The sequence below is a fragment of the Stenella coeruleoalba genome (assembly GCF_951394435.1).
Source record: "Stenella coeruleoalba genome assembly, chromosome: 13".
NCBI classification, from domain to species: domain Eukaryota; kingdom Metazoa; phylum Chordata; class Mammalia; order Artiodactyla; family Delphinidae; genus Stenella; species Stenella coeruleoalba.
This window is the reverse complement of record NC_137159.1, coordinates 58,664,135-58,678,180: the sequence shown is the minus strand read 5'-3', so window position 1 is coordinate 58,678,180 and position 14,046 is coordinate 58,664,135. Positions and strand designations below refer to the sequence as shown.

Genomic DNA, 14,046 nt, shown 5'->3' with positions numbered 1-14,046 from the left:
TTTCCTGCATCTCTGCCCTGATTTGAGAAGCGATCTGGGGGTGGGGCATAGGGAATACAGGGATTGGGATTGAGGAGAGGGGTCTCAGATCAGTAAATACACGGATGTCTCTCAAGCATTTGAGGATTCTCAATCCGTGGAAACCTCTGGCGATATCCTGGGTTCTCTAGGACCCACTGGTCTTAAAGTCATTGGCTGGAGTAATTATGGATCAGAAAAGTCCTCCTGGGCCCAGGAGAGGTGATGATATTTCACCCCTGGGGCTAAAGAATTTATGGTAATAAGACATGAGCAGGACTGAGAGATTGGTTGCAGACCAGGGATGGAATAAAGATCAAAGATAAGGTGAGATTCTGAAGTAGAGTGGGTAACCGGTATGGATGAAGGTCAGGGAGAGGCGAGGGTATGTTGAGGGTCTCAAAACATCTAGGACCTCAGAACGGTCACAGCATAACTTTTAGTTATGAATGGTTTTGTGAAAAGAAAATGGAACTTGGACTTTGGTAGACAGGAGTTCAAATTTCAGCTCAAGCATTCAATAGTCATCTGACCTTGGGAATTTTCGAAAGTTATCCGATATCTTACTTTTAAATATATTTTTTATTGAGGTATATTTGAATCACAATGTTGTGATTTTTTAAATTTATTTTTTATTGAAGTATAGCTGAAGTACAATGTTGTGCAACATCTTTAATCCTCAATTTTCTCATCTTCAAAATGGGACTAATGATACTAGGGCTACTTGAGACTTTAAAAGATATAAAGGCATATAAAGCACTGAATAAATCTATTTTCTCCCTTTTCTTTTTTCCCATTTGGAAATGGCTGAGGGCAAGGAAAGGAGATATATCTATTCCTTCAGTTCTTGTACCCCAAGATGTAGGATGTCAGGACTGCAGCCCTGAGGTCAGAGGGTCCTCTCGGGCCTCTGGGGTTTTCTGCACCACAGAACTTCAGTGAGTGCTCAGGACATGCTGCAGAAGTCCTGCCCTCTTTGACCCTGTGGACCCATCCTCATACTTTGCAGGCTTTTGAGCCATAATTTTAGAAACCAGCCTCCACCTAAATTTATAGCGGTCACCATCTGGTCCTGAGGCCTTCAGTCTCCGAGAATTAAACTACCTTGCCCACACAGAACGCCAAAGCCTGGCCTGGAATCCAGGTATCACCAGTTAGTCCATGTTAATATGACAATAATTCACAATTCTCTCAGCACAGTTTTACAAAGTATGGGCCACAGACCACCTGTACCAGCATCAGCAGGTGGGCTTGATAAAAAATGCAGATCCTTGGCCTCCTGCCAGACCTGTGCAACCAAGACTCTCTAAAGTTTAAAAGCAAAGGCGTAGAAAGTTAACCAGTCCCAGGTTACACTTTTACAGGAAACACAATGCCTTAATCCTCCAGAGTGCTCTTTTGTAGTGGAAGAATGGGGCTCTTCAGCAGACTTCTCCTTGCTTTGCAAATCATACCGTACAGGTGTTTCTGACCCTGCTTATTTATAGAGCCAAGTCTGCCCCTAGCCACTTACTTGCTTCCCCTGGAACTTCCTCAGTGTTGGAAACATCACTGTGAAGGTCACAGACCATTTCTGTGGACACCCGATGAGACGGTGTGATTCAGAAAGGTCACTTTGATTCTCTCCTGGCTTCCTGTCAAGGCAGTGGGGGAGGGGAGAGTGTTCTGGTTCTTGTTTCTGGGAATGGGGGAGGGGGCCACCAGGATCAAGGTGGATCACCAGCTGCCCCTTCCTTTGCATTGACAGCGCACTTGCTGCCAATTTAGCAGTGCTTAGGCTGAGGATTGGGGCAAAAATTAGCCCTTCCTCTAAAGCTGTGAACTCTGATCTCTCAGTCTAGAGAGAGCTGGGCTGTGGACATGTGAACAGACTCCACGAGCTTCCTCCTGACAGCAAGGCCTGCATGAGCTGGCTTTTCAGAAGGAACTTGTGACTGTGGATCACTCTCCAGAGAGACAAAGCTTTTCAGACTTAAGAGAGACGGCAGTGGCAGCAGCCTCTGCATTAAGTTTTGACCAGCTCTTACGGCCCTCTGAGTTACACGGTTCACCCCGACCTCTGGGGCGTCCCTGCACTGCAGAACTACAGCAGCTGTTCAGGGCATACTGGGAGCGGTGGAGAAATTTTGCAGTAAGGATTCACATCAGCTTCAAAGTGCCCAGAATGAGCATTAAAATGCTGCCAGGAAGACAGTTGTTGCTACGTTAAATCTCTGGGGGGACAAAGTAGGAAACGAAGGTTAGTAAAATAAAACAAAACAGGTCATGGCTGTGAAGCAACCTGTCCTCAGGACCTAACTACATGGAGCTGGTGTCGGCCTCTTTCCGAGAGGGGCTGTGTCCCTCCCTGAACGGGATACTGATAGAAAAGAGCTCCCCCACATAAAGCATCCTTTGCCCCCTCCCAATCGATTCTTTCCCTTTTTGTTTTCTAGGAACAAGAGGATTCATCTGACTTAACTGGAGATGGCTCCCTTCCCCATTTATTGTTCCATTCCTAAAGCTTCCCTCCTACCGGGCTCAGTGAGAGCAGATGGGAAGAGGCACCCACCTCAGAGGTACAAGTTCACAGATACAGAGCTACCCCTCTGCTGGGCCCGAGGCAAAGAAAACTCCCAATCTCTTTCTTGTATTCATTGGGTTCTGCTGAACCTGGAAAGGAAATAAATTCCAAAGGCAGGAAATGACCCACAGACCATAACAATATGTGAAAAGCCAAACCGGTGCTTCCGTCGCTTTATTTCAAACTATTCTAATCTGCGTCCCAGGAAGCCTAACCCATTACCAGATGGAGATCTGTTTTCAGATGCCTCTCGGCATCTGCCACTCCTGGCTGGTGACGTTTGCGCATTTCAAGAAGGTTGCCACTCCTGGCTGGTGACATTTGCACCTTTCAAGAAGGCAAACCTGTCCCGATAGCTTCAAACTTCCAGAGAGGTGCAGCCCCAGGAAAGTCCTTGGGTCTCTGGCTGACAGCACCAGGCATCTCATGTGCTTCATTGTAGCTGAACTGTTGCTGACCTCCAGCCTAGAATGCTAGCACACCGAGTCTGTTCTTGAAGACTTGCAGAATCTGAAATCACAAAGCCCCGTGTTGCCAGAAAAGGCTGGCTCCCTCGCCTGCTTCCTAATCCCTTCTCACCAGGCTTTCCTAAAGAAACCTGATGAGTCAGGAAGAAAGAAAACATGTCTGAGACAGAGCTGGGGTTAGGCTGGTCTCTCTCATCACTTCTGAAAGTTCCTCCTGTTTTACTATGCGGGGCATGTTTGGGGATTCGGTTGTGCTTTTCCTGTTTCCTCCTCTATGAGCTCTCTCTTTGAGGACCACTTCATTTACCACTCACGAAATCAGCTTGGCAAAAGCGGGAGGCCCTCTGATGAGGAATTCATCACCGCTGCGAGGAAGTTTTGCCTTCACTTTTGTCCCCAGGAGCATGGCAAGGAAAAACTCCCACCTCGACTCCCAGGTGGAACCATCATTCAGTTGCTTTGTTCTGGCCTGGGGGCCTGTGTGTTTCCTAGGCCCTTAATTTTTACTGGACGTCCTCCATCAGTCTTCCCACTGAAAGCTGTGTACCAGTTAGATTTTAAACCCAGTGAGGTAGCTTCTGGGATACCTTGCTTCAAACAGGTATCCTGCTAATCCCTTCCCCAGGTAATCAGAAAGTAGCTATAGTTGAAATGAATAATGTGCCCAACTCTTTCGAAATGTTAAACAGATTAAAGTATAAAGAATCCAATATATTTGTTGACATCTGGTTTATAGAAAATCTCCAGCAAGAAGGAAGGGGGGAGTTCAACATCAGGCTGGGTGAAATGGGAGCAGCAGTGAAGGGCACTGCTCTCCTGCGTTCCGGCATCAGATACCTGTTCTGGAGTCCCAGTGGCTCTGTGCCGCTATCTACAATTGTGTGCTGTTTATTATGAAACATGCTTTAAAAAGTATATTCTGATAAGCTTGGATTTATCCTTGGCGATGGAATGTAGTTTCCATTACAAGACAGTAGCTTAATATCAGAGGTAGGTGGTATCAACTATATGAAGGTGGTAATAGACAGTAGATAAAAGAACATAGGGGATCTTTATGAAAAGGAGTGGAGAGAGAGAGAGGCCGAGAAAGAGAAAGTCTTTTTTGTTGTTGCCAGGAAGAGACAATCTTGCAGGGAGTGCAAGATATATGAGTCTCTCTCTTTCTCCCCTTGCCTCTGCCTATGGAAAAGGAGCCAGGAAAAGCTAGAAACAGGAGACAGAGGGAGGCCATCTCTCCAAATGTTGGTACCAGCCAAATAGGATAAATTGTTCATATTATGATGATGACGACAACTATAATGATGAAGAGAACATATAGACCCAGATGAAAAAAACAAAGGCTTTGATTTCAAGCCATGCTTAAGTCCCAAAGTACTCCTGTTAGAGCCATTTACATGACCCAAGGGACAGGAATTTAGGGTGAGTGAAATAAATACAATTGGATAGAAAAATCAGGATTAGATTAAAATGTGATTGAGAATGGTTAAAAATTAGGAGAAAGGTACCAAATTCTACTTATTTTTGTACTGCTTTCAGTCTTGATCTAATGATCTGTTAAAAGATAACATCATGAGTTAAAAACTGTATTCTTTTTTTTAAACTGAGGTATAACTGAATGGAACATTTTATTGGTTTCAGGTATACAACATCACGATTTGATACTTGTATATATTGCAAAATGATCACCATGATAAGTCCAGTTAAATCCATCACCGTACATAGTTACAACATTTTTTTCTTGTGATGAAAACTTTTAAGATCTACTCTCTTAGCAACTTTCAAATATGCAATATAGTATCATTAACTATAGTTACCACACTTTACGTTATATACCCATGCCTTATTAATTTTATAACTGGAAGTTTGTACCTTTTGACCTCCTTCACCCATTTTGTCCCCCGCCCTCACTCCCCCAGGAACCACCCATCTGTTCTCTGTATTTATTTATGAACTTGTTTAAAAACTGTATTTTTATTTAAATGTATAACAGAGCAAAAGATTTTGTTCTGTTCTCCGAGACACATATTTGGTATGCCTGGCCATTGGGAGCCTTCTCATCCGCTACAGCCTTTACCAGAGACAAAGAACAGAGGATGGAATACACAGCTTCTTGAGTGCTAGCAGTGAAAGGTCAGAGTTATAACATGACAGTAAATGTTATATTCTGCTTAATCCCAGCTTTAACAGAGGTAGTTGCTAGACACTTAAAGTGGGTGCTTATATTTTACAAATGGGAAAATAGAATCAAAAATGGAAAAAGAATAGAGCCAGGAATCACAAACTATGCGCTAGGTGCCCAGGACACCACAGCAAACTCACGGACATCCCGTGGCATAGGCTAAGTGTTGAGGGAGATGTGGTGATGCTTGACATTTGTTGGCCACCAGGTGAGCTACTTGGTCAAGATTGTTCACAGTTTCAACATTAGATTGTGCTGCACTCCTTTCAAAGATGTCTTATCTTTGAGAAGCTGGATTTTCAGCAGCTGTTATAAAATGCAAGTAGTAAGTGAAAATCAGTGTGAATACGAGGTGAATAACTGGTGGTGTCTATACAGGTTCCAAGGTTTGAGAGACAATATTCAATGCCTGGCATACATATCCTTTTATAAATAACTGTGGTTAAGAACAAAATAAAAATATTTTTTCTTTCAACTTAAGTGTATTATATTTTCAAATGGCTAAGTTGTTGGGAACTTTCTACTGGATAAATGAGATTTATGTTAGGTTTTTTTTTTTCTTTTGGCCTAGGAGCTCTGTGAAAAAATTACTGAGACACTAAGATGCTGTGAATTGGGAAAGTTTGGGAACCTCAAGATTAGAGCTATACAAACTGTCTCAAAGGGCAAAGGTGGATTTTAATGGCTTAAGCTCAATGGTGAGTATAGAAAAGTGATTCTATTTATTTTCCCCCAGACCATTCAGGGCACTGCTCACAGTAGTTCCCCTGTTTCCACATAAAATGAACATTCTTAGTCTGAATGATTTTTTATTAATGGAACTATTTGGTAGACTACTAAAAGTTGTCTTGTACAATGCTTCTCAAACTATCTTCCAACCTGTCATGGACTATGTGATAACTTGTGTTAACTTGGCTAGGCCAGGGTGCCCAGATATTTGGTCAAACATTATTCTGGATGTTTCTGTGAAAGTGGTTTTTTAGATGAGATTAACAGCTAAATCAGTAGTTGAATAAAGCGGATTGCTTCTATAGTATGGGTGGGCCTTATCCAATCAGTTGAAGGCCTTAATAGAACAAAGACTGAACTCCCCTGAGCAAGAAGGAATTCTGTATATATAAACACACACACACACACACACACACAAACACACAAACACACACATATCCTGTTGATTCTGTTTCTCTGGAGAACTCTGACTCATATAGATTGATACTTTAAAAAAAGGCAATAAAAATAAACTTTTAGGAAAACAATCATATGCTTAAATATTGTGGAAATGTTATAAAAGTTTCTAAATGCTTGCTTTCAGTGTCCATATTTAGTTTCTCTGATTAGTAATAGTCTGATTAGTAATAGTAATAATAGTCTTTTGTAAATAAGTTCATTTGTATCATTTTTTTGATTCCACATATAAGTGACATCATATGATATTTGTCTTTCTCTGTCTGACTTCATTTAGTATGATAATCTCTAGGTCCATCCATGTTGCTGCAGATGACATTATTTTATTCTGTTTTATGGTTGAGTAATATTCCATTGTACATATATACCACATCTTCTTTATTCATCCATCTATTGATGGACATTTGGGTTGCTTCCATGTCTTGGCTATTATAAATAGTGCTGCTATGAACACTGAGGTGCATGTGTCTTTTCAAATTAGAGCTTTCACCTTTTCTGGATATATGCCTGGGAGTGAGATTGCTGGATCTTATGGTAACTCTATTTTTAGTTTTTTAAGGAACCTCCATATTGTTCTCCATAATAGCTGTACCAATTTACATTCCCACCAACAGTGTAGGAGGGTTCCTTTTCTCCACGCCCTCTCCAGCATTTATTATTTGTAGACTTGTTGATGATGGCCATCATGACTGGTGTGAGGTGATAACCTTATTGTAGTTTTGATTTGCATTTCTCTAGTAATTAGTGATGTGAGCATCTTTTCATGTGCCTGTTAGCCACCTGTATGTCTTCTTTGGAGAAATGTCTATTTAGGTCTTCTGCTGTTCTTTGACTGGCTTGCTTGGTTTTTTTTTTGATATTGAGGAGGGGAGGGATAAATTAGGAGTTTGGGATTAACAAATACACACTCCTATATATGAAATAGATAAATAACAAGGTCCTACTGTATAGCACAGGGAACGATACTCAATATCTTATTATAACCTATAATGGAAGAATAATCTGAAAAAAATACATATTCTTATATATATAATACATATTATATATATTCTTTGATATATATAATATGTAACTGAATTACTTTGCTGTACACCTGAAACTAACACAACATTGTAAATCAACTGTACTTCAATTAAAAAAAAAAAGGGTAGGGTTTCCCTGGTAGTGCAGTGGTTAAGAATCTGCCTGCCAATGCAGGGGACACGGGTTCGAGCCCTGGTCCGGGAAGATCCCGCATGCCGCGGAGCAACTAAGCCCATGCACCACAAGTACTGAGCCTGCGTGCCACAACTACTGAGCCCATGTGCCACAACTACTGAGCCCATGTGCCACAACTACTGAAGCCCGTGTGCCTAGAGCCCGTGCTCCACAACAAGAGAAGCCACCGCAATGAGAAGCCCGCGCACCGCAACGAAGAATAGCCCCCACTTGCCACAACTAGAGAAAGCCCACGCACAGCAATGAAGACCCAACACAGCCAAAATTAAAATAAATAAAATAATTTTATTTTTTAAAAAGTGTTTAAAAAAATGTAAAGTAAAAAAAAGTAGATATTAACAGCTGCACTTTATAAATAAGCTGCACTTTATAAATAAAATCTTCATGGAGATAAAAGAAACTGCTTGGAGAAAAGACCTCATGGATGGGTGACTCAAAGCCCCCCACCAAAAAAATAGAATTTATGAAACACATTTTGTGTAGCATTGATCTCATAAAAATGTAAATGCATCTGTACACGCACACATGTATTATTTACTTTTTATTTTGAACTAATTTTAAATTTACTGAAAAGTTGCAGAACTGGTACAGAGCTTTCCCATATATTCCCTCACCCAAGTTTCCCAATTTTAACTCTATACAACCGTAGTACAATTTTCCAAATGAAGACATTAACATTGGTACAAAACTATTAACTAAACTGCAGAGATTATTCAAATTTCACCAGATATATTTTAAATAGTGAAGTCACTACTCTAGGATGTGCAAATTTAGTAGATTCTGGGCCAGAAGATTTTTGCAGAATGGGTTGAAACTGTTGCTTTATTTTGTTTGTAGATCAGCCAGCTGAGAATAGAAAAATTTGACAGCAATTGTGGATTGTTCTATAGAAGAATATACAAACCACAGACCTCAATTAAAAACATCTCACATATTGATCGAGCCAGTACTGCAATTCCTAAGCTTGACTATCATTTCTGCCAGAAATAACAAATCCTTTTGTATTTAGAGAGATTAGTCACTTAATGAAAAAATGCATTGAAACATGATGCTTGAATGTGAATCTGAAATGGTGTGCATTTTTGGCCAAGCGATTGTTTTCCATCTCTTCTGTAGTCTTTTATGACCTTTCATAGGTAGAACCCACCTTATCGGCTTTTTGGGCCCCTACCGTAACGACTTCACAGATGTCTGTCATGGCACCTGTAACAGTTGCTGTAATTTGGGTAGGTACCTGCTAAACTGTGAGCAACTTGTGGGCATGACTGTGTCTTGCTAACCCTGGTAGCTCAGTGCCTGGCCTAATACCTGAAGCATAGCAGGCCTGCAACACATGCTCGCTGAAGGAAGGAAAGAATGAATTAAACACACAATAAGTTCACATCAACATTTTTTTCCTACCTGATCTTGTTGGGAAAAGAGCCTGTAACTCGAAATTATTCTAGTGAAAAAGACAATGACGCATATATATTAAAAAGGAAAAGCTTTCAAGGGCCTTGTGTTTGAGAAACAGGCTTTGAATGCCAGGTGTGACTTACAAACTGAATAAAGAATATCGCGGTTACAAACAGCACAAGTGTCTGGGTGCTGACTCACTTTATTCCATAGATGTATTGTACTCTGCAGGTAATTTTATCCACCTGAGTAAAACTCGATTTCCACTTAGGCTGATGTGTTATTAATAGTTATCATTATTATTCAGCATTTCTACAGTATGTGTTTTCAAAGAGTTATGTTCCTCATTCTTAATGAGCTATGCAGACAGAGGTAATGAAAGGTAATCTAGTCTCCCATGTAGCTGGTATTCAGTACATTGTTACTGACTGATTCGTTACTGAACTCAGGGACAGGTGGGTGCAAACTTGGAGGAGGAAAGCCTCCCTCATTTTTACTCGGAGGAAGTGTGGGGAGTTGGGGGCAGGCAAAGGGTGGAGAGGGAAGGAAGTAGGAATTCCTCCCAGTTGGGAATGGAGCAGCCTTCTGAATCCCTGACCCACTTCAGCAATCCTTAGGGCCCTCTGGAATTACAGACACATCATGTTTATTTGCCCTGTGAAGGAGTATCCTTTGGAATCGGAGCTGCTGTTTCTTAGGAACAAACTTGTTTAGGGATTGCTTTTATGAGTTTGGGGTCAGTGGTCAGCATTCTACTTATGCTTATATCATCTGATTATAAAACTGGGAAAAAACAAGATACCAAGAAACATTTATAGAAATTCAGAACATAAAAGCTGATTAGGGAGATATTCTCATAGGAGGTGTTGCAGTTATGGTAGGGGGACTAGCAACAAGGAAAGTGTTGATCCTAAGGGTCCCTAGTGGCCAAGCACAGACAAAATATGTCTTTAAGAAATGGAGAGGAGAAGAAGTTTGCCTTCTATTTGTTGGAAACCTCACTTCCTCCTCGAAGCCCTGCTCAGTGGCTTGCTCTGGTTCTGTCAGTTGAGAGATGGAAGGATGTTGACAATGGGGGTTGGAATTAAGCTTGGGTTGCTTGGCTTAAAAAGTAATGTATTAGGTCTCTGGTAAGTACTCAGAAAATCCTTCCTCCTGCCTTTTATCTTTTTTTTTTTTTAATTAGCACATGACATTTGTGTACTTTGGTCTCATTGAGCAATGACCACACATATTTGTCTGGAACACAACTTGGAAGAAAGGAAAGTTGAGATAAAAATACAGACCTTTCCTGGCACTTGGGTTGGCTGGGAGAATTACGGAAAAGCTCAGGGAAATGTGCTGCCAGAAACTCAAACATCTACTTTGTCATGGGCCTGGCGGCCGGGTTAGCCTGGAGCCATACGTGAAGGCCACCAGGGAAGCGAAAGAACCAGCCTGGAGCTCTCAGAAAGGTGTCAAAGCAGATTTCTCTTCTCTTGGGTAGAAGCGCAGATCCAGAGACTGTTAGGAGGATTAAATGAGATGATGCCTGCCAATGAGACTGACACACAGCCTGGCACCTAGCAGATGCTCGCGACAAACTGGATTTCCTTCACTGCTGTGACTTCATAAGGCCTGGGAGTGGGTGTCTGAAGACACTGTGTCTCAGACGATGGCTTCAAGCCATGTTGGTATTCTACACTTTAGAAAACACTGGAAAGTTGGACTCGTGCAAACTCCAAATTCTTCCATTCTGGTTGAGATGAGCCATAGCTAGGGATGCAGCTCAGTTTCCTCATTTGCAAAATGTTATGGTTCTGGGAAATAATCTTGTGACCTGAATGAGGAAACATACCTGATATCATTTCCTCAGATAATAGTTGGTCTGGATTTCAACTCAGAAGAGAACCCTAAGAACTCCCACCCACAGCGACTACTGCTATTTCTATCTGGGGCAAGGATCCAATCTCTGGGACACCTGAGCTAAGATTTCTTGGTAGTACCGTACCAATTTCTCACAAATATTTGGCTTGGAAGCCTAAACCAGGGAGAAACACAGAGCTTTGATCCCAGCTGCTTCATTCTCCACCAGCATTGTCATAACATTGAGTCCTACCATTTGTGACCACCTTGTGACCAGGCAGTTCTTCCTGCGTCATCTCCCTGGCCAAAAGGCAAGTCCCTGGCCATGTATCCTTTTTAGCCCCTTATCCCACTGTGGTGCTGCATGTTCTCTCCTCATGCTTTTATTTTCAGTCTCTTCTCAACTGGATTCTTCTTGTCAGCTTTAAAGCATACTCAAGACTCCCCTTGAGAGTGGAGTGGGATGAGTGGAGACAACCGTATCCCAACCGTACCTTCTTCTCAAACCATCACATTCTCTTCTCCCCTTTCTAGAGACTTCTAGAAAGAATATACTTGTGGACTCTATTTGTTCACTTCCCACTCACTCCTCAGGTCACTGTCAGGTTGGGTCCTGACCCATCAACCCAACCAAACAGCTTGTGCTGAGGTTCTTCCTCTTCCCTGACCTCCCAACAGTGGTCCACCCCGTTCACCACTCCTCCGCCTGCAACCACTGTCTTTTCTTGGCTTCAGTGACACAAGACTTTTCTGGTTTCCTCTATCTTCTCTGACAGCCAATTTGCTATCTCCTTTGTAGCCTTATCTATTCTTCTCAAGTCAATAAATATTAAAACACCCAAGGCTCACTCCTGGACACTCTTCTCTCCTTATTCTATATTTTATTCATGCCAAAAATGTTTCCCCAGCCTAGATCTCTCCTCTGAGCTCTAGACCCACGTATCCAACTTCCTACTTAACATTTCCACTTGGGAAGTCTCAGACATCTAAAATGTAACACATCCAAAACCAAACTCTTTTCTTCCAATTTTACTTTTTTAAATTGAAGTATAGTTGATTTATAATGTTGTGTTAATTTCTGCTGAATAGCAGAGTGACTCAGTTATACATATATATACACATTCTTTTTTTATATTCTTTTCCATTATGGTTTATCACAGGATATTGAATATAGTTCCCTGTGCTGTACAGTAGGACCTTGTTGTTTATCCATCTTATATATAGTAGTTTGCATCTGCTAGTGCCAATCCATCCCTCCCCCACACCTCCCCCTTGGCAACCACAAGTCTGTTCTCTATGTCTGTGAGTCTGTCTCTGTTTCATAGATAGCTTCATTTGTGACGTATTTTGGATTCCACATATAAGTGATATCATATGGTGTTTGTCTTTCTCTTTCTGACTTACTTCACTTAGTATGATAATCTCTAGGTCTATCCATGTTGCTGCAAATGACATTATTTCATTCTTTTTTATGACTGAATAGTATTCCATTGTATATATAATACGTACCTCCTCTTCTTTATCCATTCATGGACGTTTAGGTAGCTTCCATGTCTTGGCTATTGTGAATAGTGCTGCTATGAACATAGGGGTGCATGTATCTTCTTGAATTATAGTTTTGTCCCCAAACCAAGTTTTTGATCTCCCCCCGGCCCCACTTCAAATCTCTTCAGTGCTCCCTATCTCACTGAAGGGTTAAGCAGGCCAGAACTTGGGAGTTTCCAGGACCCTTTCCTCTGCTTTACCCTTCACATTCAATTTTGCCTTCTAAACCTCTCCTGAATCCATACTCCTCTCCCTTCGTCCTTTCCCACTATCCTAAGCTACCATCATCTCTCACCCAGATTGCTGTAAAAGCCTCCTTACTGGTCTATCTGCAGCCATTTTGACCTTTGCCTCTCACAATGTAGCCAGAGTGATTTCTTCACCTGATCTTCATGTCCACCCCCACGCCACCTGAAAATGGTTAAAATACTTGAATGCCTTTCCATTATTTTAGGGTACAATATTCTTAACAGGCCCTGCACCCATACAGCTCTATCTCAAACCATGCTCCACCATGCTTCCTGCACACCAGTCACTCTGGTCTTCTTTCACTTCCTTTTACTTGCTATGCTTCCCCTCCCCAACTGCTTTTTGCCCCTTTTCATCTTGTAACTTCCCCCCTTTCTTCAAATCTTAGCTCAGTCATGGCTTCCCCAGGGCTATCTTCCCTGACCTCTATATCCAGGGCAAATCTCTACCATATGACCCTGGGTACTTTTCCTTCATATGCTGATCATGGCTGTAATTTTATATTTATTGGTATAACTATTTGGTTCAAATAAACTTCCCACTGACTGTAGACTCCATTAGGGTAGGGACTTTGCCTGGTTTTCTGTGCCTAGAGCCAGCACAGTACCTAGTACATACATAGAAGATGCTTGGGAAATGCATTTGTTGAACAAATGAATGAATGAATAAATAAATGAACATGGACTTTTGTTTACTGTAATTCCTTTGGCTCCCTTTTCTTCTGACTGTTTCACCCATGCCCTATCTTTTATCTAGTCATTGGAACCTCAATCATGAATTTGGTTTACATGTTCAGTGCCATTGCTGGGTCTCCTTTCTATTATTGGTAAGGAAACTCAGGAGATTCTGCATAACCTTTGGACGGCATCCTCCTGTGGACACTTCCTCTCCTGCACTAATTTTGTCATTATCAAGATTCTGTTCAGAACTTCAGACTTAGGTAATAAGAGAGTACCACGTGAGGGGGGCAATCTCCCACCTAGAACAATAAGATCATGGAATTGCAGGGAACCCTTGGTAATCATTTAGTTTAATTTCTCAAGTGAAGCAGACATCCTTTCTGTACCACTTCTGACAGATACTAGTAGCTAATGTTTATTGAGCATAGACCAGTTACTGTCTTAAGAACGTTGATACAGATGAACCCATTGAATCCTTTGTAACCATAAGGGTACAGTTGCCATCATGCATCTTTCATAGATGGAGAAATAGTAGAATGCCTGTCTAAGTCATACAAGTAATAAGGGGCACAGTCAAGATTTGAACCCATTGTCAGGCCATTGTTAGAACCAGAGCTTTTAGCCACCGTGCTATACTATGCTACCTTTGTAGTTAGCCAACATTTATGTGGACACTTCCAGGAGTAGGAATTCACTCCACTG

General features: G+C 41.6%; 1 protein-coding gene across 2 annotated transcripts in view; it reads left to right on the top strand.

The window, feature by feature from the left end:
- Positions 1-14,046, top strand: part of TMEM178A (transmembrane protein 178A) — a 229,639-nt gene that overhangs the window by 52,497 nt on the left and 163,096 nt on the right. The window contains exons 2-3 of one of the 2 annotated variants that reach the window (XM_079940541.1): positions 2,454-2,576; positions 5,799-5,925. The gene's annotated coding sequence lies outside the window, so the exon portion shown is untranslated. Of the gene's footprint in view, positions 1-2,453; positions 2,577-5,593; positions 5,926-14,046 lie in introns of those variants that run through there. The other variant, XM_079940542.1, reaches the window with a different exon arrangement.